General features: G+C 39.9%; 1 protein-coding gene and 1 long non-coding RNA gene across 2 annotated transcripts in view; one reads left to right on the top strand and one right to left on the bottom strand.

The window, feature by feature from the left end:
- LOC131012585 (protease Do-like 7) overlaps positions 1-22294 on the top strand; it is a 498535-nt gene that overhangs the window by 416516 nt on the left and 59725 nt on the right. The gene's annotated exons all lie outside the window — the stretch shown is intronic.
- On the bottom strand, positions 6153-9801 carry LOC131012609 (uncharacterized). Its single transcript, XR_009097397.1, has 3 exons — positions 9078-9801; positions 6890-6952; positions 6153-6381 (listed from the first exon to the last, which is right to left on the bottom strand). It is a non-coding gene; the product is annotated as an uncharacterized LOC131012609 (long non-coding RNA).

Raw genomic sequence — 22294 nt, 5'->3', positions numbered from 1 at the left:
GAGCACATTTTGTGAGTCGATCCACTATTACCCAAATGGCAGTGTTTCCTCTCTTTGTTTTGGGCAAACTGGTCACAAAATCCATTGCGATGTGCTCCCACTTCCATTCTGGAATTTCCAACGATTGTAGTTTTCCATATGGCCTTTGGTGTAAGGCCTTCACCTGTTGGCATGCCAGGCATTTCTCCACAAATGACGCTATGTCTCTCTTCATGCCTTCCCACTAAAAGTGTCTCTTTAGGTCCTGATACATCTTAGTACTCCCTGGGTGGGCAGTATAAGGGTATCGTGAGCCTCACTCATGATTTTATCCTTAAGCTCATCATCGTGGGGGATGCATATCCTTCCCTCAAAAAGGATAGCATTATCTGATGCTTCTTGATAATTCTTGACGCCTCCTTTCCTTACTGTTTCCCGTAGTTTTTCCATCTTCCCGTCTTTTCTTTGTGCTTCTACGATCGTCTTCCTCAAGTTAGGTACCGTTGCTACAACGCTTGCTATCGTCCCTGGTGGTTTAACCACTTCTATGCTCATTTTGCTAAATTTCCTTATGAGCACCGTCTCTCGAGTGATGAGAGCTCCCAATTTAGATTGAGTCTTACGACTCAATGCATCAGCCACTACGTTGGCCTTGCCTGGGTGGTAGTTAATACCACAGTCATAATCTTTCACTAGTTCGAGCCATCTCCTTTGTCTCATATTAAGGTCCTTTTGCTCGAAAAAATATTTCAGACTTTTGTGGTCTGTGAATATTTCACACCTAACTCCATATAGGTGGTGTCTCCAAATCTTCAGCGCATGCACCACTGCAGCTAACTCCAGATCATGAGTCGGGTAATTCAGTTCATGTGGCCTAAGCTATCGTGACGCATATGCTATCACTCTTCCTTCTTGCATCAGCACGCAACCAAGTCCATTTTTGGACTCGTCTGTGTAGATCACGTATTCCTTATCAGCTGTTGGGACGGCTAACACTGGTGCCGTAGTCAACTTTTCCTTGAGTTCTTGGAAGCTCTTCTCGCACTCCTCTGTCCAAGAAAATTTTATTCCCTTCCTGAGTAGTTGCGTCATTGGCCTTGCAATTTTGGAAAATCCTTCCATAAACCTCCGATAGTAACCTGCCAATCCTAAGAAACTTCTTATCTCAATAGGGTTAGTAGGCGATCTCCATTCACGCACCGCTTGCACTTTTTCAGGGTCCACTTTAATCCCTTCTGATGATACAATATGTCCTAAAAACGTGACTTCGCTGAGCCAAAACTCACACTTGCTGAATTTGGCATAAAGGCGCTCCGTCCTCAACGTTTCTAGGACAATTCTCAGATGTTCCTCATGGTCTTTCTCGTTCTTCGAGTAGATCAGGATGTCATCTATAAACACCAAGACAAATTTGTCTAAGTACGGATGAAACACTCGATTCATGAGGTCCATGAACACAGCTGGCGCATTGGTTAGTCCGAATGGCACAACTACAAATTCGTAGTGGCCATACCTAGTTCGAAATGCCGTCTTAGGTACGTCTTCTGGTCGAATCTTCAGCTGGTGATAACCAGATCGCAAATTAATCTTCGAGAACACGCTTGCTCCCTTGAGCTGGTCGAAGAGGTCATCTATCCTTGGTAAAGGATATTTGTTCTTCAGTGTCACTTTGTTCAGTTCTCTATAGTCTATACACATTCGCAATGTGCCATCCTTTTTCTTCACAAAAAGTACGGGTGCACCCCAAGGTGATACACTTGGCCTAATGAATCCAAGTTCTAAAAGTTCTTGCAGTTGTATCTTGAGTTCTTCCAACTCTTTAGGAGCCATTCGGTATGGTGCCTTCGAAATGGGAGCTGCCCCGGGCTCCAAATCAATGGTAAACTCAATTGGTCTGTCCGGTGGTGGCCCTGGCAGAATCTCTGGAAATACATCTGAAAAGTCCCGTACAATTGCTACATCTTCTATACTCTTTTCAGTACCCAGTTCTCCGTGCAAGTATACGAGGTAAGCTGAGTATCCCTTCTTCATCATTTTCGTTGCTTGCAGGGCGGAGATGATCATCTTTCTTCTTCCCATACTAATTCCGTGGAAATGTGACGGCTCCCTTCCTGGGGGTCGAAACGATATCCGTCTTTCGTTACAAAGGACGGTGGCATAGTTCTCGGCTAGCCAGTCCATTCCTAGGATTATGTCCACATCTCCCATCGGTATAACATAGGAGTTGTTCACTACAATCTTGTGTGACCCTATGTTCAGTTCTAGGTTCAAGCACACATGATCTACTGTCGTCATCCCTCCTATAGGTGATGATATACTCAACTCCTGGTCAGCTCTTTCCATTTTAAGTTTTAATGTATCAACACATGTACTTGAAATGAAAGTATGCGATGCGCCCGTATCAAATAGAAGTACAACAGGAGTATTGAGTAGCATGCCCATACCTGCCAGGTTTCCCTGGTTGTTCTCGGGCTGCTTCTGCCTCATAGCATAGGCTCTAGCATGACGAGGTTTTTCATGTTGTTTCTGTTGTCGCTGCTGTTGTTGGCGGGCCTGTTGCTGATACGGTTGTTGAGGTTGTGGTTGGTACAGTAGCTGTTGGTGCTGTTGTGGCTGCTGATACTGTGGTTGTTGCCTTGGGTATGGTTGGGGCAAAGCTTGGATTGCTCGCAGATGCGGAGCCTGGATAGGTGGGTTCGGCCTTGAACTCGTTCCGTTTTGCTTATTCGGGCACCGGTTTGCATAGTGCCCCTTCTGGTTACAGATATAGCAACTATCATTGCCGGCCTTACAGATTCCCACATGATTTTTGTTACATTTGGGGCAATGTGGGGCCCTCTGTTGGTTATTTCCCATCTGTTTCGGTGCACTCTGGCCTCCATAGCCCTGTGACTGGAAGACCCGTCCCTGCCATGGCCTATTCTCGCCTTGGTTCGGGTTACTGTTGTCCCATCTCCTTTTTCCTTTGAAATTCGGATTATAACTTTGATCATGTGGAGGTGCTGGCGCAGGTACAGTTGCAGGTCTTTCTCCAGGCATGGCTGCCTCATTGTCTAACGCTCGGCTGAGCGACTCAGTGTAAGACAATCCTCCGTGGCTTGCCAAAGCCATCCTAATCTCGTGCCTCAGACCGGCACAAAACTTTTCAGCCATCTTCTCATCTGTGTCAACTTGTTCCGGCGCATATCTAGACATATCGCAGAACATCCTATCGTATTGAGTTACCGACATCTTCCCTTGTTTCAGATTGTAAAATTCAGCCTCCTTTTTCTTGCGGTAGCTCTTGGGTATATACTTGTCATATATACCGGCTTTGAATTGTTCCCAAGTCAGGTTTTCTAACTGCTCTGCTGTCATCGTTTTCATCCGTGCTTCCCACCAGAAATCAGCTGACCCAGTCAGCTGAAAGGACATACAAGTCAGGCGCTCTTGGTTGGTGCAACGCAGGAAGTTGAAAATGCGCTCAATAGCGCGAACCCAAGTTTCAGCTTCTGCCGGGTTTCCTGTCCCGTTGAAGGTAGGTGGGTTCTGTCGCAAGAATAATTCTTCAATCCGTCGTTCTGGCTGAACAGGTGATTGAACTATTTCTGGTTCTGGCCCTGTTTCTGGGCCTCTTCCTTCATTTCGGGGAATCCCGCCCCCTCCTCTTGGTCGTCCTCGTTTTGACGGCATTCTATTAGGTCCAAACACAAGTTGTTAATGCAACATCACAAGGCATACTATTGTTCTATCCAACTTCTCTCGGACGCCTTTGCTTTGTTGGCATTCCGATGAGTCGACATATAGTCACCAATGTAATACACAGATGCATATCATCGATTCTGTAAATTATTTTCTTGATTCTCAAATCTCGCTCATACTCTTCCTCATGAAAGTATATAAATAACATAGCGGAAGTAACTTGCCGCAAAAGACTGATAGGGTCGCTACATAGACATGGGAAATTAGTATCAATGAGGACTATTTCATCAACAATTGAATATAGATCTGGTGATCTATCCAAGCATTATACGATGAACTAGCTATCTAGCAAGGTCATCATGAAAGAGCTCAGTTCCGAAATGCTCTATGAACCAGCATTTTCGTACTAATACTAGTCAAAATAACTAAGCCAACATAGGGGCATACAAAAGCATCGAAATGATCATCGTTTTTGAAATACACAAATGAGGTCCTACTAAATGCACAAGAGATTGTCTGTATGCATTACGTGCTTGACCCTTGGGTTGAAGCATATGTGTTTGACTGATTTAATCAGATAAGTATCTGTTTGTCCTTGGGTCACAGAAAATCTACCAACAACTAGTAGATCGCAATGATTCAAATAACAAATGGCAATTAGGCAAAGTGTTTCAATAATTTGCCAAACAATTGAAAATGAGTAACCATAGGGTAGAAATGAATTGACTGAAAGGTCGAAACGAAATGACCTAATAGTCTGAACCCGTTTGGCTTTTCAGATGAAGGTTTAAAATATATAGGTTTAAAGACCCATATATGACGACTACTGAGATTTTGGCCATGTGGACTGGCCAGGTCCGACACAACTACTTCTCAGTCATTCAGAAATACTTTTCCGAACTTGGCAATTCTTGTTCCTTGGCTGCAAAAGGTATATTTGGTCTAAAATCACCACTTTCTTCTTAATATCTTGAACATGTCCTTGAGAATATTCTAGAGCTTCTCAAACTTGGAGTCTGCCTCCTAGTTTAATGCAATCCTTAAACATTTTCTATAGGCGAAATAAGGTAGGCTCGACCTTACTCAATAATGTTCCTCTATATGATCTTAATGTAGTACTTCTAGTACTTAGTGTTCCTTCACATAGCGCTTGAAATGCAACCATGTAATTTGAAGCACTCTTCCGTGTTATTGCAAAAGACCTTCTGAATCATCACGCATTCAATAAGGAAATAGCTTTTGCTCATCTGAGCACCTTTATAGGGTATGTGTCCCCATGTGTAATTCTAAGTCATGGAATGACCTTAGTCAATGCTTGCATTCTGGCTACTAAAGTGAATGTTTGGTCTAAAATGTTCTAACTGGGGAATGTCTCTGATCGACTAAGGTATGCATACTTAACCTGCTTAGTCTCTCATCATAATCTCAATCTCTTAACTTTAACATCGAACCATTGTCGATATTTCTAGCTCTTGTTAAACTCCAAACCATCTTCAGGAACTCCTCCCGTCTTACGCACTTGTATAGATTTTTCTAGTCAATCATAATGGTTGGTAACTTCTAGTTACCCATGGCACCTATCCTCCTTTCGATTTGTAGCAGGTGATCGTAATCAATAGGGATTCTAAATCATGCTCACGTGTAATATAATAGGTAATTGTAATCATAAAGGTTCTGAATATCTGAAACTGTAAGCTGGCAGTTCTAATCGCGATGCTATAACATCATACACAAAGTGTTATAACTGCATATGAGTCCGACTCTGAAGTTCAAACATAAATCATGAAGGTTCTCTTCATGCCATAACTGGTGATAATCGAGAGTTAGTAATGAGTCTTAGCTCATTATGCGATAGCTAGCTGATTACATAAGTCACACTCGTCGCTACGAGCAATGACTCACGTGATCTATCATCAAATAAGGCAATAGTCGATTCGGTGTTCTGTCACTCGTGAACAACCTGAATGAAGAACTATGCCTGCTTCAGTGATTCGTGCGTGGCACTCCGCTTGCACTGCTTTCATGGGATTCTCTTTTTCTTTCTTAGCTCTTCACCATGGCTATAGTAAAATATAACTGAGTTTCTAGCTTCTATCGTTCTTCTCGTAACAGTGATCATGCATTCTTAACGCATCTAAGTTCATTGAGATATCTAATCAATCAATAAAGCATAAAACTTGAATGTAAGCATCAGTACATTCATATAAAACGTGAACTTCTCAATGTTTTAAAATCATTACCACCTTCTTTCTTACTGAGCATAACGATGTGATGAAGTGATGAGCTTTGGCTGACTGACTCATATATACTAGTGATCATACTAGAAAAATGGGCTAACTCTAGGGTTCAGAGCAAATGAACTGCTCTGATACCACTCTGTCACGACCGAACCTAATTAAGGATTATTAAGCCGGGAAACCGTGACTAATGGAGGGATATTAGAAGCGGGGTAGAAAGGGGATAATTAAACAAAGAAGAATCACATTTCATCATTTAACAAAAGGAATATTTATAATATAACGAAGTTTTAGTCGTATAGATTCAAATAACTAATAAGTTCGGATAACTCCGACTTATCCAAAATAGTATACAACTTCTGAGTACGCAGCGGAATAAGGTTCTGATTACATGTATGAAGACATGTAACCCTAGAGTTCATTAATACATAATAAGACAAAAGAGTCCCGCTCGTCACTTCATCACCATCGGCAGCTGCTCAACCTGCACATTTAGAAATATATGCAGGGCTGAGTACAAAAGTACTCAGTGGGCACATATGCCTACTATGAAATATAACATGCTTCGTAAAGTTGTAAATTGTCATGCCATCATAAACAGTACAGCAAGGGAGTTTTTCTCTAAAAAGGCCCAAGCTTACTAAATTCATTTGTGATTCTTAAAGTTCGTCTGCAGACTAAGTTCTCTTGTAATCTATCATATCTGGAACTGTGTGCCGGAGAGGTGGCCACCTCTCACGGACACTTGACCGGCCAACCCGCTAGATGACTCACGGTCACTGGTGTACACTAGCCCTGGCAGGATAGCTATCAACTGCTCAAGACCCGAATTCGATTACATGATTAAAGTCACATCAGATAGATATCATACTGAAATTTAAACATTTTATGGCAAGACAATATTTGAAATAACTTCAATTAATTTAGTCATGAAATAACTTGCTTGAACGTAACATTTAAACTCATTTGATATATATGAAAGTAATGCCCACCTGATAGCAAAGCTTTGCTACAGATTAGTGACTCCTTGACGAGCTCTTATTCTTGCGCTCGACCTTTAATCCGAGAAAATAACGTAAGACTTTAAATCGAGGGAAAATTCTCAATTAAATGAGAATGCGTAATTAAACTATGCATGAATCTCGTATGCATGAACTATTATTCTGAGATAATAATCAGGGAATTTCTATTGTTAATCCAGGCTATCGGATTTAAACAAAAGCTAAGTCTCGTCTCATGAAGCCGGATAATTAACAAAAATTAATCCGTTCTCTTCGGGGTGTTCTAATCCGTCAATTAAATAAACCCCGCTCCTCGTAGTCAATAGAAAATAAATACTTCAACTTATTCGCTTTATAATCTCATAATTAATCGGGCTTAATAAATAAGAACAAGTAATGTTATAAAATTAAAAAAAATAAAATAAAATAAAAAGGCTCAACATAAGGCACATAAGAATCACAATCAAACATCATCAAAACATGCTCTGCTTTTACACTGACTCAACTTCAAAATTTAATCTGTTCTGACTCCGACATCTCCTGGACTCGAGACTCATACCGAAAGAAAGATCTTCGAGTCTAGTTTCATATAAAAAAAATAGAGTCGAAAACTCCAAGTGGTTTGAGAGATATGACGTTTTTACCACGATCTACCATGTTCGGCAGTTTTGAACAATCGAAAACTTGTATTTTTGAAAAATAGTAAACGTTGTCAAACTGGGCTCAACTTTGGTGGATATCTAAATAACACAATAAGGTTAATACCATAAAAATTTGGAAAGATAGATCACCCAGGAAGCTACTGAAATAAATGACTCTTTTCTCTGTTCTCTGAAATTCTCAGTAGTAATGTGCAGTTTAGGTTTTACATTTTAAAGAAGTATCATACGAAGTTGGAATGGCTTGAAATTTTACCAAGGTACTCAAGACTCATGTAGGGACTTGCTATAAAATTTTCAAAGCTGTTAGACATCGACAAACCGTCGATCACAGTAGGTCAGTAGGCCTACGAAATTCATATTTATAAGTCCTTAAAAATAATTTATATAAATCAAGAATAATAGTTTAATCCCAAAAATATTCATTAAAAGTCCATCCTAATTTAAATAAAGAACGGACCTCATTTAAAATAAATAGTCCCAAACTTGTTACGCACATATACTAAATCTTTCACGAAACATCCTTTAAAATAAACTTTGATACATAGAAAATAATTCAACAACTTGAGCTCTTAAGGGGTTGTTTTACAACAGACACCAAATCTACCTCGGATCTCCAAATGAGGCTCCAAAAGACATTCTGGAAACTAGACATTTCAAGGATCATTCTCCAATTTGAATCGAATGAAAAACAATTCAAACGAGCAAGATATGCCCTCTCAAAGATGGGTATTTAACAAGCAAAAATCTGTAAATTTCATATTTCCAGATTACAACCAAGTCAGTGGGCTTTCTTTAAAAATTCATATCTCCCTTTACAAAACTCCACTGGGAACCCCAAAGGTCAATCTGGAAACTAGGGAGAGATCATAACACTCTCCAGTTGGATTTACTCTAAGAACCTTCATGGTTTAGAAGATATGACTATCTAAAGTTCAGTGCACAAAAAGAGTTCAAGTTTGGCAGATTCAGAACATAAATCGGAAAAACCACTTTAAGCTTCACCAAAAATTCTAAACCTGAACAAGTAAGTTCCCAACATGTCAGTGAATATTCAGTAGAAAGATAGGCTTGAGAATCAAATATTTAAGTCGGCCTTTTCCACCTCAAAGTCGTAGGTTTGTAAAATCTACTGGATGGTACATGGAATAAGAACTAGATTTCAAGAATTTATACCGGTTGTTTCCCTTACTCAAAAATGGTGAGGCCGATGTCAAAAGAAAGATACGGGAGTCTAGAGTGACATATTCAAGTTTCAAAGGTTTTCACCGAGTGAAACTTTACTTATGATCTCCCAAAGATTGTTTACCAAACATGTATTCCAGATGGGCAGTGATGTTTACAAATTCATAAATAAATCATGCGAGCTCTAAATATTCTGAAATTTTACCAAAATATAGAAAATGTATGAAAGATGATACACAATTAATTTGGGAATTTTTGGGAACCGTTTGGATGGCTGGAATCGCCTTGCAAAACACTGCCGGAGCAGTGTGCTTATGGCAGATTCGCTGCCTTACCTCATGCACGGTTTTTCACCCAATAAACTCTAGCTTCGAGTGTTGGGGTACTACTGGACTGGAGCAGCTTGAAATCTTGGCAAAGTAGTTAAGCCAAGTCTTCCTTCTCTTTGTGATTGCTGGTGCGAAATGGAAGGAATGGGTGAAGTGTTGGAGTTGATGGGGAGCAAAGGTAGTGGAGATGGTGGGGAGCATAGGGTAGTGGAGTTGATGGAGTGGGGAACAAAATTAATGGAAAGAAAAAGAGAAGAAAAAGAAAGGAAAAAAAATGTAGAGGAGAATTATTGATGTATTTTCTCTGTCTCGGTGATTCTGTAACTGTAAGATGGATCGTGTGCTCGTATATGCTTGATACTGTTTATTTAAATAAATCTCGTATTTCGACATGTGATTTCTCACTAAAACCGATAAATTATAAAATGAATCTAAATTAAATCCGTAGATTTAATTCGTTCGTTGTTCTGATATCTAAATTAAATCCGCAGATTTAATTAACTTCCTGAGTCGGAAATAATTCACGATCTGAGTAAAAATAAAATCAAATTTCATCTCGCTTAAATAAATAACGTGACTTTGCTAAGTCAGTTATAACTCTGAAATAATATCATTAACTGCTTTAACAATATAAATTCAGGATCATAAGCTGAATTCATATTAGGATAAAAACCGTTTTCATTCACTGATGAACAAAAATAAACACTCATTACTGGATTTAAAATATATAAAAGAGCGGGTCACTACAGACATGTACCCAAGAGTTTTTCAAAATATATATATATATATATTGTCGAGACAAAAGAAGTTCCTGCTCGTCACTTCATCACCATCGGCTACTGCTCAACCTGCACATTTAGAAATACATGCAGGGCTGAGTACAAAGGTACTCAGTGGGCACATATGCCTACTATGAAATATAACATGCTTCGTAAAGTTGTAAATTGTCATGCCATCATAAACAGTACAACAAGGGAGTTTTTCATGAAATAAGCCCAAGCTTACTAAATTCATTTGTGATTCTTAAAGTTCGACTGCAGTCTAAGTTCTCTTGTAATCTATCATATCTGGAACTTTGTGCCAGAGAGGTGGCCACCTCTCACGGTCACTTGACCGGCCAACCCGCTAGATGACTCACGGTCACTGGTGTACACTAGCCCTGGCAGGATAGCTATCAACTGCTCAAGACCCGAATTCGATTACATGATAAAAGTAACATCAGATAGATATCATACTGAAATTGAAACATTTTATGGCAAGACAATATTTGAAATAACTTCAATTAATTTAGTCATGAAATAACTTGCTTGAACGTAACATTTAAACTCATTTGATATATATGAAAGTAATGCCCACCTGATAGCAACTCTTGTTGTGGTGTAGTGGCTCTTAATCTAGTTATTGCTCTCCCGCTTGACCTTTATTGCGAGAACTTTAAATAAGATATTTGCTCGAGCAAAAATTCTCAAATAATGAGAATGCGTGAGTAACTATGCATGAATCTCTTATGCATGATTTATTATTCTAATGTCATAATCCGGGGGTTTTATTAATAAACAGGCTATTGGATTAAGAAAACTAACTAAGTCTCGTTTCATGAAATCGAATCATAACTATAATTAATCTGCTCATCTTAGAGTGTTTTAACCCACTTGATAATAAATAGATGTCGCCCTATTTAATCGATAAAAGAAAGTAGCTAAATCGAAGATCCGCTTGATAACCTCATAGAAATTAATTGTAATTGGATAGCTGCGTCTAATTAACTGGGCTAAACAAATATGAATTGAAGTAGTAATATAAGTCAAATAATTAAAAGGCTCTACATAATACAGCCTAATAATTAATTAAGAGTGAGCTTGAATTAAAATAAATAATTACAATTCATATATATAAATTTAGAGTCCAAATAAAATAATTAAATTTGGACTGAATAGTTATTACAAGGCCCAACTGAGATGAGATTGTTGAGCTCAAATAATTAAATAAATTTGGGCCCAAATGAAATGGTAGCAGCCCAACTAAAATAATTAATACTGGGCCCAAGTTAGATAATTAAACTTAGCCCAATTGTAAAAAAAAAAGAAAGGCCCAAAACAAATTAAACAAAGCCCAAGTTTAAAAAAAAACAAGCCCAAAATTCGGCCCACATAAAATGGCCCAAATCCTTCCTTATCTCTCCCACTCGGTCTCTCTCTCTCTCAAACAGACGCACACTTCTCTCTTTTCTCTCTCACTGAAAAAAAACTCAAAATCCAGTCGAGCTCTCTCGACCTCGGCTCCGACGAGGTTGCCGGCGTCGCCGCCGCCTAAGCCCGGCAAGGTCATGCCTCCGTTCCTCCTCATACATTTCTCCCTCTCGCTAATCATCTCTCTAATTCTCTCAAATCCAGAAGTCGTGCAAGCCCTAATTTTTCTCCCAAATCTGAAATCGGCACTGCCGTGGTTCTCTGGCCGTCAATCGGCGAAGCCGACGTCGCCTCGCTCTCTCTCTCGATTTTCTGAATTCCGTTCATAGATCCAGTTCGTCCGCCCCTTCTCTGCCAAAATCTGCCGCCGTCATCATCTTCTTGAGGCATCCGCCGCGAATGACCCCGGTGAGATTATGCCCGGCCAAGGGCGTCGCCCCTCTCATCCGATTCACCTTTCTCAGTCTCGGCGAAGCAACCCAATCGAGCCCTAGCTTCTATCTCTGGATTCGCCGCCTCTGGGATCTCCGGCGAGGCTGGCGTCGCCGCCTCTGAAATTGACGAGGCTGACGCCGTTCTTCCCCCTATCTCGATCTTCTCGAGTACAGCTTCGCGGCCGGCCCTGGCTTTCTCTCGATTGAGCGAAACCACCGCCGCTGCTGTTGAAGAAATCCCCAAACTCAGCGAGGGTCGCCGTTCAACCTTGCCTCCCATTCCTGAAGACTCGCCGTCGTCCTTTGTCGTCATCAAAGCTCCTTTGTCTCGACGAACAGGGCAGCCGCTCTGGGTCCTCAGAAGCACCGATGGTCTGTCGCCCCTGGTTTGATGCCGTCGCGCTTTCCTTGGCCGGTATCGTTGTCTGCCGTCGGAGGAAGGCTCTTCCGCCTCAACGAACAAGCAGTCAGCCTCCGGCTGATTCCGAATTTCTCATCGACGAAGGTTCGGTCCCATCTCTTGGTATAAATGCAAAAGTAGCAAGCTATGGTTCTTTCTTTCTAGTTCAATGTAAATGTGATCCTCTTGGTTCCTATATATATCTATTATGCAAGGTTAAACTAAGCATGTAGTTGTTTCTATATCATAAGAGTTCTTACTGACTTCGTGATTGCTAAGCCCCTTAAGTATATAGACTCATTTATGTACTCAGTATTTTTTTTTAAAAGATGCCTTGATGGGTATGAGCATGTAACATTGACTAGAATAACTGAGTTTAGCAATTACCTTGTAATTGTTTGGTGTTTGGTGGCTGCTGCTATTGATTTCAGTAGGAGAATGACTGAAATAAAAATGATTCCTTAACGAATGCAGGTGAACTATGGAAGAATGGGGAAGTTCAAGCTACAACTTACCTCTTCGAAATCAAGGCTGGAGTTGAAAGAAATAACCCTCCCTCTCTGAACCTTGGTGCGCCTAAAAGAAAGAAAAGAATTATGGCTGGTGTTTTTTTCTTTGAAGTGAAGTTGGCTATTTGACTATCTTAATACCATAAGAGAGCTTACAAGTGAAGGAATAGGATTAGGTATAAGGTGTGCGGCTGAAAGACCGCTACTTTGTACTATAGTATGACTGTGAGTAGGTGGCCGCAGAGTTGAAGGGAGGGGAGTGCTGTAACAGTACTTGATGTTTCTTTTCACCTTTTTGTTGCACTCACACGTTCTCTTCTTTCCTCCTTTTCTCTTTTCCTTCTTTTGATAAAGTAGCACTCTTTTCCTTGATTGGAGGGAATTGGAGGCTACTGCAGATTTTGTATAGCCCCAGACATTTCATATCTCCCACTTCTTTTCTTTATTGGCTTCTTGGCAGATTGTGTACTAGAGTAGGTTATGTAATAGAGTTGGAGGAAGTAAGAATAGAAGATTTGGTGGATATACCCAATGTGGGATGTTATAAATCTGTAATATAGTAACGTGTGATTAATAAAATACTAGTTTCGGATTTGTTAATATCGCGTGTTTGTATATCTGCTCGATATCTGATTTCCTGCTTTGCTAGAATAATCTAAATTAAATCCGCAGATTTAATTCACGGACTAAAATCTAAATTAAATCCAAAGATTTAATTCTCCTCACAAGCCGGAATAAATTCACGACTTAAGCAAGTACAAAAATAATAACAACTAATAATATAAATAATATTTCTATTGCACTTAATAAATAACATGACTTTGCTAAGTCAGTTATAATCTGAAATAAATCATTGACTACTCAATAATTCAATCGTGGTCATCTCAGGTAATGGCATCTAATTCAGAACTTTGAGCTGAATTAACTGAATATTAATCACTGGATTAAATCAACTGAAAGATGTAAAAATAAATATTGCATTTGTTGCTCTTAATCATAAAATAAAATAGCGGGCTACTACATACTACCCCTCTTAACAAAAATTTCGTCCCGAAATTTGCATATCATCGCTAAAGTTCTGATATCTTTCTAGCATCTTACCTTCAAGCTTTCATTTCGTTTTGGGTGGATCACGTCATTTGGATCCAAAACATACTTCTTGAGTTGGGATATGTGAAAAACATTGGACATTCTCATAACTTGGCGGTAACACCAATCTATAGGCTATTGGGCCTATTTTCTAAAATCTCATATGGTCGCACAAGTTGTGGTGTAATCTTTTCTTTTACGTCAATCCTAGTTATTCCCTTGGAGGGTAATACTTTTAGGAAGACTTTGCCTCCTACTTTAAAATCTAACTTAGTTCGGCGCATATCAGCATACGATTTCTGTCTATCTTGTGCTTCTTTTATTCTTTCTCTAATATGACAAACTATCTCAATTATTTCACTGACCGTGTCCGATCCTAGGATTTTTTCTCTCACCCACTTCATCCCAGTAAAGTGGTGGTCTGCATTTTCTTCCATACAACGCCTCGTAAGGTGCCATGTCAATGGTCGCCTGGTAGCTATTGTTGTAGGCAAACTCAATCAGCGGCAACACTGATTCCCAACTTTCACCTCTGTCTAACACCACTGTTCTCAACATGTCTTCGAAAGTCTGAATTGTCCTTTCCGACTGCCCATCTGTCTGCGGGTGGAAGGCGGTGCTAAAATTTAGCCTTGTGCCTAACTCTTTCTGCAAACTCTTCCAAAATGTAGATGTGAAGTTTGAGTCTCGGTCTGAATTAATCGACACGGGTACGCCGTGTAAGCGTACAATCTCTCGCACATACAACTGAGCTAGCTTGTCTGATTCGTGTGTGATCGGTATTGGTATAAAATGAGCACATTTTGTGAGTCGATCCACTATTACCCAAATGGTAGTGTTTTCTCTCTTTGTTTTGGGTAGACTGGTCACAAAATCCATTGCTATGTGCTCCCACTTCCATTCTGGAATTTCTAACGGTTGTAGTTTTCCATATGGCCTTTGGTGTAGGGCCTTCACTTGTTGGCAAGCTAGACATCTCTCTACAAAGGATGCTATGTCTCTTTTCATGCCTTCCCACCAAAAATGCTTCTTTAGATCTTGATACATCTTAGTGCTCCCCAGGTGGGCAGTATAAGGGGTATCGTAAGCTTCGCTCATGATTTTATCCTTAAGTTCATCATCGTGGGGGATGCATATCCTTCCTTCAAAGAGAATAGCATTATCTGATGCTTCTTGATAATTCTTGACGCCTCTTTTCCTTACCGCTTCCCTTAGCTTTTCCATCTTCTCGTCTTTTCTTTGTGCTTCTACGATCATCTTCCTCTAGTTAGGTACCGTTGCAACAACGCTTGCTATCGTTCTTGGTGGTTTGACCACTTCTATGCTCATTTTTTTTTTCAAATTCTCTTATGAGCTCATCCTCTTGAGTGGTAAGATATCCCAATTTAGATTGAGGCTTACGACTCAATGCATCAGCCACTACGTTGGCCTTGCCTGGGTGGTAGTTAATACCGCAGTCATAATTTTTCACTAGTTCGAGCCATCTCCTTTGTCTCATGTTAAGGTCCTTTTGCTCGAAAAAGTATTTTAGGCTTTTGTGGTCCGTGAATATCTCGCACCTAACTCCATATAGGTGATGTCTCCAAATCTTTAGTGCGTGCACCACCGCAGCCAACTCTAGATCATGGGTCGGGTAGTTTAGTTCATGTGGTCTAAGCTATTGCGATGCGTATGCTATCACTCTTCCTTCTTGCATTAATGCGCAACCAAGTCCATTTTGTTGGACGCGTCTGTATAGATCACGTATTCCTTATCAGCTGTTGGGACGGCTAACACTGGTGTCGTAGTTAACTTTTCCTTGAGTTCTTGGAAGCTCTTCTTGCACTCCTCTGTCCAAGGAAATTTTATTCCCGTCCTGAGTAGTTGCGTCATTGGCTCTGCGATTTTGGAAAATCCTTCTATGAACCTCTGATAGTAACCTGCCAATCCTAAGAAACTTATTATCTCATTAGGGTTAGTAAGCGATCTCCGTTCGCGCACCGCTTACACTTTCTCAGGGTCTACTTTAATCCCTTCTGATGACACAATATGTCCTAAAAACGTGACTTCACTGAGCCAAAACTCGCACTTGCTGAATTTGGCATAAAGGCGCTCCGTCCTCAACATTTCTAGGACAATTCTCAGATGTTCCTCATGGTCTTTCTCGTCTTTCGAGTATACTAAGATGTCATCTATGAATACTAAGACAAATTTGTCTAAACATGGATGGAAAACTCGATTCATGAGGTCCATGAATACGGCTGGTGCGTTGGATAGCCCGAATGGCACAACTACAAATTCGTAATGGCCATACCTAGTTCGAAACGCCGTCTTAGGTACGTCTTCTGGTTGAATCTTCAGCTAGTGATAACCAGATCGCAAATCAATCTTCGAGAACACGCTTGCTCCCTTGAGTTGGTCGAAGAGGTCATCTATCCTTGGCAAAAGATATTTGTCCTTGAGTGTTACTTTGTTCAGTTCTCTATAGTCTATGCACATTCACAATGTGCTATCCTTTTTCTTCACAAAAAGTACGGGTCCACCCCAAGGTGATACACTTGGCCTAATGAATCCAAGATCTAAAAGTTCTTGAAGTTGTATCTTAAGTTCTTCCAACTCTTTAGGAGCCATCCGGTACGGTGCCTTTGAAATGTGAGTTGCCCCGGGCTACAAATCAATGGTAAACTCAATTGGTCTGTCCGGTGGCGGCCCTGGCAGAATCTCTGGAAATACATCTGAAAAGTCTCGTACAATTGCTACATCTTCTACGCTCCTTTCGGTTCCCGATTCTCCGTGTAAATATACGAGGTAGGCTGGGTGTCCTTTCTTCATCATTCTCGTTGCTTGCAGAGCGGAGATGATCATTTTTCTTCTCCCCATGCTAATTCCGTGGAAATGTGACGGCTCCCTTCCTGGTGGTCGAAAACAAATTTGACTTTCATTGCAAATGATGGTGGCATAGTTCTCAACTAGCCATTCCATTCCTAAAATTATGTATATGTCTCTCATTGGCATAACATACGAGTTGTTCACTCCAACTTGAATATTTCTTTTTTTTTTTTTATGCTCAGCTCTAAATTCAAGCACACATGTGCTATTATTGCTGTTGTTGCTATCGCTGGCGTGGTTATTGCTCTTGGTATGGTTGGGCAAAGCTTGGATTGCTCAAATGCAGAGTTTGAACAGGCGAGTTTAGCCTGAGACCCGCCCTTTGTTGCTTATTCAGGTAACGATTTGTATAATGTTCATTCCAGTTGCTATGCAACAACTTTCATTACCAGTCCTGGTGAGTTTCCCATGGTTCTTGTTCCACTTTGGCAGGGTGGAGTCCCATACTTGTTATCCCCCATCTGTTTTGATGTGTCATAGCCACGTTGTTGGGACGTCTGCCCCTGCTATTGCCCTTTTTTTAGCTTGGCCAGGGTTACTATATCCCATTCTCTTTTTCTTTCTCAAAAGTTTTGAGCCCGAGTCTGTGGAGGTGCAGACGTAGGCGCAGTTGCTGGTTTCTCTCCCAGCATTGCTGCCTCAATGCCTAACGCTTTGCTAAGCGACTCCACGTAAGACGATCCACCATGGCTTGCCAAAGCCATTCTAATCTTGTGCCTCAGTCCGACACAGAATTCTTTTAACCATCTTTTCATATGTGTCTACTTGCTCTAGTGCATATCTTGACGTATCGCAGAACATCATGTCATATGGAGTAATTGTTGTTCTTCCCTGCTTCGTATTGTAAAATTCCATTTCTTTTCTTTTTGCGATAGCTTTTGGGTATATACTTGTCATATATTCCAGTCTTAAACTATTCCCACGTTAAATTCCCTAACTGTTCAGGTGTCATTGTCTTCCTCCTTGCTTCCCACCATAAGTCAGTTGAAAGGATACGCGAGACGTTCATGCGTAAGAAATTGAAGATGCGCTCACTAGCTTCTCAGCCTTCGTAGGATCTCCTATCTTATCGAAGACAAGTGGGTTTTCTTGTAGAAATAGTTATTCTATTCTACATTTTTGTTGTATGGTTAGTGGGGCTTGTTCTGGCCCCGGTACTGGGCCTTTTCCATTATCTCGGGGAATTTTTCCCTCCTCTCGGACACCCTCATTTGGTGGCATACTGATGAGTTGACATATAGTCATTAACGCATTATAAAACATACAGATGCATATCATCACTTCTGTAAATTGTTTCTTGATTCTCAAATCTTGTTCGGACTCTTTCTCATGCAAGCATATAAGTAACACGTGGCAGAAGTGACTTGCCGCAAAAGACCAAATAGGTTGCTGAATAGACATAGGAAATTTACATCAATAAAAACTATTTCATTAACATTTGGATATAGATCTACTCATCTATCTAAGTACTACACGTGGTGGACTGGTTGTCTAGCAGTTATCACAAAAGAACTTAGTCACATTACGCCCTGTGGACCAGCGTTTCAGTACTAGTACTAGTCAAACAACTAAGCCAGCATAAGGGCATAAAAAGCATCAGAACAATCAACGTTTCTGAAAAACACAAATAACGTTCTACTAAATCCATAAGAGATGGTCTAGTTGGATCACGTGCTTGACCCTTCGATCGAGGCATACGTGCCAGATGAATTTAATCTGGTGAATACTTGTTTGTCTTTAGGTCACCGGAAATCTACTAACAACTAATAAACCACAATGATTGAAATCACAAAAGACAATTTGGCAAAGTGTTTCAACAATTTTGTCAAACAATTGAAAAGGAATGACCTTAGGGTAGAAATGAATTGACTAAAAGGTCGAAACGAAATGACCTAATAATCTGAACCCGCTTGGCTTTTCAGATGAAAATTTAAATATATAGGTTTAGAGACCCATATATGACGACTACTGAGATTTTGGTCATGTGGACTGGCCAGGTCCAACACAATTATTTCTCAGTCACACGAAATTACTTTTCCGAACTTGGTAACTCTTTGTTTATTGGGCTGCAAAAGGTATTTCTGGTCTGAGATCTCTACTTTTTTTTTTTTTTTTTTTTTTTTTACATCTAAAATTTATCCTTGAAAATACGCTGAAGCTTCCCAAGCTTGGGTCTTCTTCCTAAAATCAACACTTTCTTAAAATCTTCTTTACACGAAACAAGACCATTCAAACACATTCGACCTTATTCAATATTCATCCTTTGAATGATCTTAATATCGTACTTCTTGTATCTAGCGTTCATTCTCATAATGCTTGTAATGCATTTATGTAATTCGAAGCACTCTCTCATGCCTTTACAGGAAATGAATTTTGCATCTCTGGGCATCTTTGCAAGGTATGTGTAACCACACACAATACAAAATCATGGAACGACTTTAGTCAACGCTTTCATTCTGGTTACTAAACTGAATGTCTAATCCAAGACATTCTAACTGAGGCGATGTCTCTAATAGGCTAAGGTATGTATACCTAATAGCATAAAGTCGTTGTCGATACTATGGCTCTTGTTGAACTCTGAACCATCTTACATACTGCGTAAATTTTCTGATTAATCATAATGGTTGGTAATTGCAAATTATCTATGCCACAACTCATCTTTTCGATTCGTAGCAGGTGATCGTAATCAATAGGGATTCTTCATCGTGTTCCCGCTTAATGAAATAAGTAATTTAAATAAAAAGGTTCTGAATATCTGAAACTATAAGCTGACAGTTCTAATCATAATACTATAACATCATTATACAAAGCGTTATGACCCTATGCGAGTCTTACTCTAAAGTTCGAACATAAATCATGAAGGTTCTCTTCATGCCATAACTGGTGATAATTGAAGGTTAGAAATGAGTCTTGGCTCATCACACAACCTCTAGCTAATTTGCATAAGTCATACTCATCGCTATGAGCAATGTCTCAAGTAAGTTCTTGTCGGTAAGGCAATGGTTGATTTAGTATTTTGTCACGGGTGAACAGCCTGAATAAGGAACTATTCTCGTGTCACGGACTCATGTGTGACACTCTTCTTTTCATCTCATTGTATCTTTTCTCATTGAATTCTCGTGTCTCTTGAAGTGACATTTGATTTTCTTCCTCTTTCTAGGCTCCTCACTATAACTATAGTGAGATATAACTGAGTTTTTAGTTTTCTTGCTCTTCTTGTAACAGTGATCATGCATTCTTAACGCATCTAAGTTCATTGAGATATCTAATCAATCGAAAAGATATAAAACTTAAATATAAGCATCGGTACAGTCGCATGAAACGTGAACTTTTCAATGTTTTTAAAAAAAATCATTACCTCTTTCTTTCTTGTTGAGCGTGACGATGTGATGAAGTGATGAGCTTTTGTTGACTGACTCTTTCATACTAATATCAAATTTAGGACTAATTGGGTAACTCTTGGGTTCAGAGCAAACGAACTGCTCTGATACCACTCTGTCACGACCGGACTTAATTAAGGATAATTAAACCGGGAAACCATGACTAAGGGAGGGAGATAAGAAGCGGGAGTAGAAAAGGGGAATGAATAAATAGAGAAGGATCATACTTTTCATTAATAACGAAGGAAACATCTAATATATATATAACGAAGGTTTAGTTGCAATGATTCGATTGAACTAGTAAGTTCGGATATTTCCGACTTAGCCATAATAACATAAGACTTCTTTGAGTACGCAGCGGAAGTAATAAGGTTTCTGATTACATGTATGAAGACATGTACCCAAGAGTTTTTCAAAATATATATATATATATTGTCGAGACAAAAGAAGTTCCTGCTCGTCACTTCATCACCATCGGCTACTGCTCAACCTGCACATTTAGAAATACATGCAGGGCTGAGTACAAAGGTACTCAGTGGGCACATATGCCTACTATGAAATATAACATGCTTCGTAAAGTTGTAAATTGTCATGCCATCATAAACAGTACAGCAATGGAGTTTTTCATGAAATAAGCCCAAGCTTACTAAATTCATTTGTGATTCTTAAAGTTCGACTGCAGTCTAAGTTCTCTTGTAATCTATCATATCTGGAACTTTGTGCCGGAGAGGTGGCCACCTCTCACGGTCACTTGACCGGCCAACCCGCTAGATGACTCACGGTCACTGGTGTACACTAGCCCTGGCAGGATAGCTATCAACTGCTCAAGACCCGAATTCGATTACATGATAAAAGTAACATCAGATAGATATCATACTGAAATTGAAACATTTTATGGCAAGACAATATTTGAAATAACTTCAATTAATTTAGTCATGAAATAACTTGCTTGAACGTAACATTTAAACTCATTTGATATATATGAAAGTAATGCCCACCTGATAGCAACTCTTGTTGTGGTGTAGTGGCTCTTAATCTAGTTATTGCTCTCCCGCTTGACCTTTATTGCGAGAACTTTAAATAAGATATTTGCTCGAGCAAAAATTCTCAAATAATGAGAATGCGTGAGGAACTATGCATGAATCTCTTATGCATGATTTATTATTCTAATGTCATAATCCGGGGGTTTTATTAATAAACAGGCTATTGGATTAAGAAAACTAACTAAGTCTCGTTTCATGAAATCGAATCATAACTATAATTAATCTGCTCATCTTAGAGTGTTTTAACCCACTTGATAATAAATAGATGTCGCCCTATTTAATCGATAAAAGAAAGTAGCTAAATCGAAGATCCGCTTGATAACCTCATAGAAATTAATCGTAATTGGATAGCTGCGTCTAATTAACTGGGCTAAACAAATATGAATTGAAGTAGTAATATAAGTCAAATAATTAAAAGGCTCTACATAATACAGCCTAATAATTAATTAAGAGTGAGCTTGAATTAAAATAAATAATTACAATTCATATATATAAATTTAGAGTCCAAATAAAATAATTAAATTTGGACTGAATAGTTATTACAAGGCCCAACTGAGATGAGATTGTTGAGCTCAAATAATTAAATAAATTTGGGCCCAAATGAAATGGTAGCAGCCCAACTAAAATAATTAATACTGGGCCCAAGTTAGATAATTAAACTTAGCCCAATTGTAAAAAAAAAAGAAAGGCCCAAAACAAATTAAACAAAGCCCAAGTTTTAAAAAAAACAAGCCCAAAATTCGGCCCACATAAAATGGCCCAAATCCTTCCTTATCTCTCCCACTCGGTCTCTCTCTCTCTCAACAGACGCACACTTCTCTCTTTTCTCTCTCACTGAAAAAAAACTCAAAATCCAGTCGAGCTCTCTCGACCTCGGCTCCGACGAGGTTGCCGGCGTCGCCGCCGCCTAAGCCCGGCAAGGTCATGCCTCCGTTCCTCCTCATACATTTCTCCCTCTCGCTAATCATCTCTCTAATTCTCTCAAATCCAGAAGTCGTGCAAGCCCTAATTTTTCTCCCAAATCTGAAATCGGCACTGCCGTGGTTCTCTGGCCGTCAATCGGCGAAGCCGACGTCGCCTCGCTCTCTCTCTCGATTTTCTGAATTCCGTTCATAGATCCAGTTCGTCCGCCCCTTCTCTGCCAAAATCTGCCGCCGTCATCATCTTCTTGAGGCATCCGCCGCGAATGACCCCGGTGAGATTATGCCCGGCCAAGGGCGTCGCCCCTCTCATCCGATTCACCTTTCTCAGTCTCGGCGAAGCAACCCAATCGAGCCCTAGCTTCTATCTCTGGATTCGCCGCCTCTGGGA

The sequence above is a fragment of the Salvia miltiorrhiza genome, chromosome 2, assembly GCF_028751815.1.
Source record: "Salvia miltiorrhiza cultivar Shanhuang (shh) chromosome 2, IMPLAD_Smil_shh, whole genome shotgun sequence".
NCBI lineage: Eukaryota > Viridiplantae > Streptophyta > Magnoliopsida > Lamiales > Lamiaceae > Salvia > Salvia miltiorrhiza.
The sequence above is the reverse complement of the archived record's forward strand: the minus strand, read 5'-3'. Positions and strand labels throughout refer to the sequence as shown.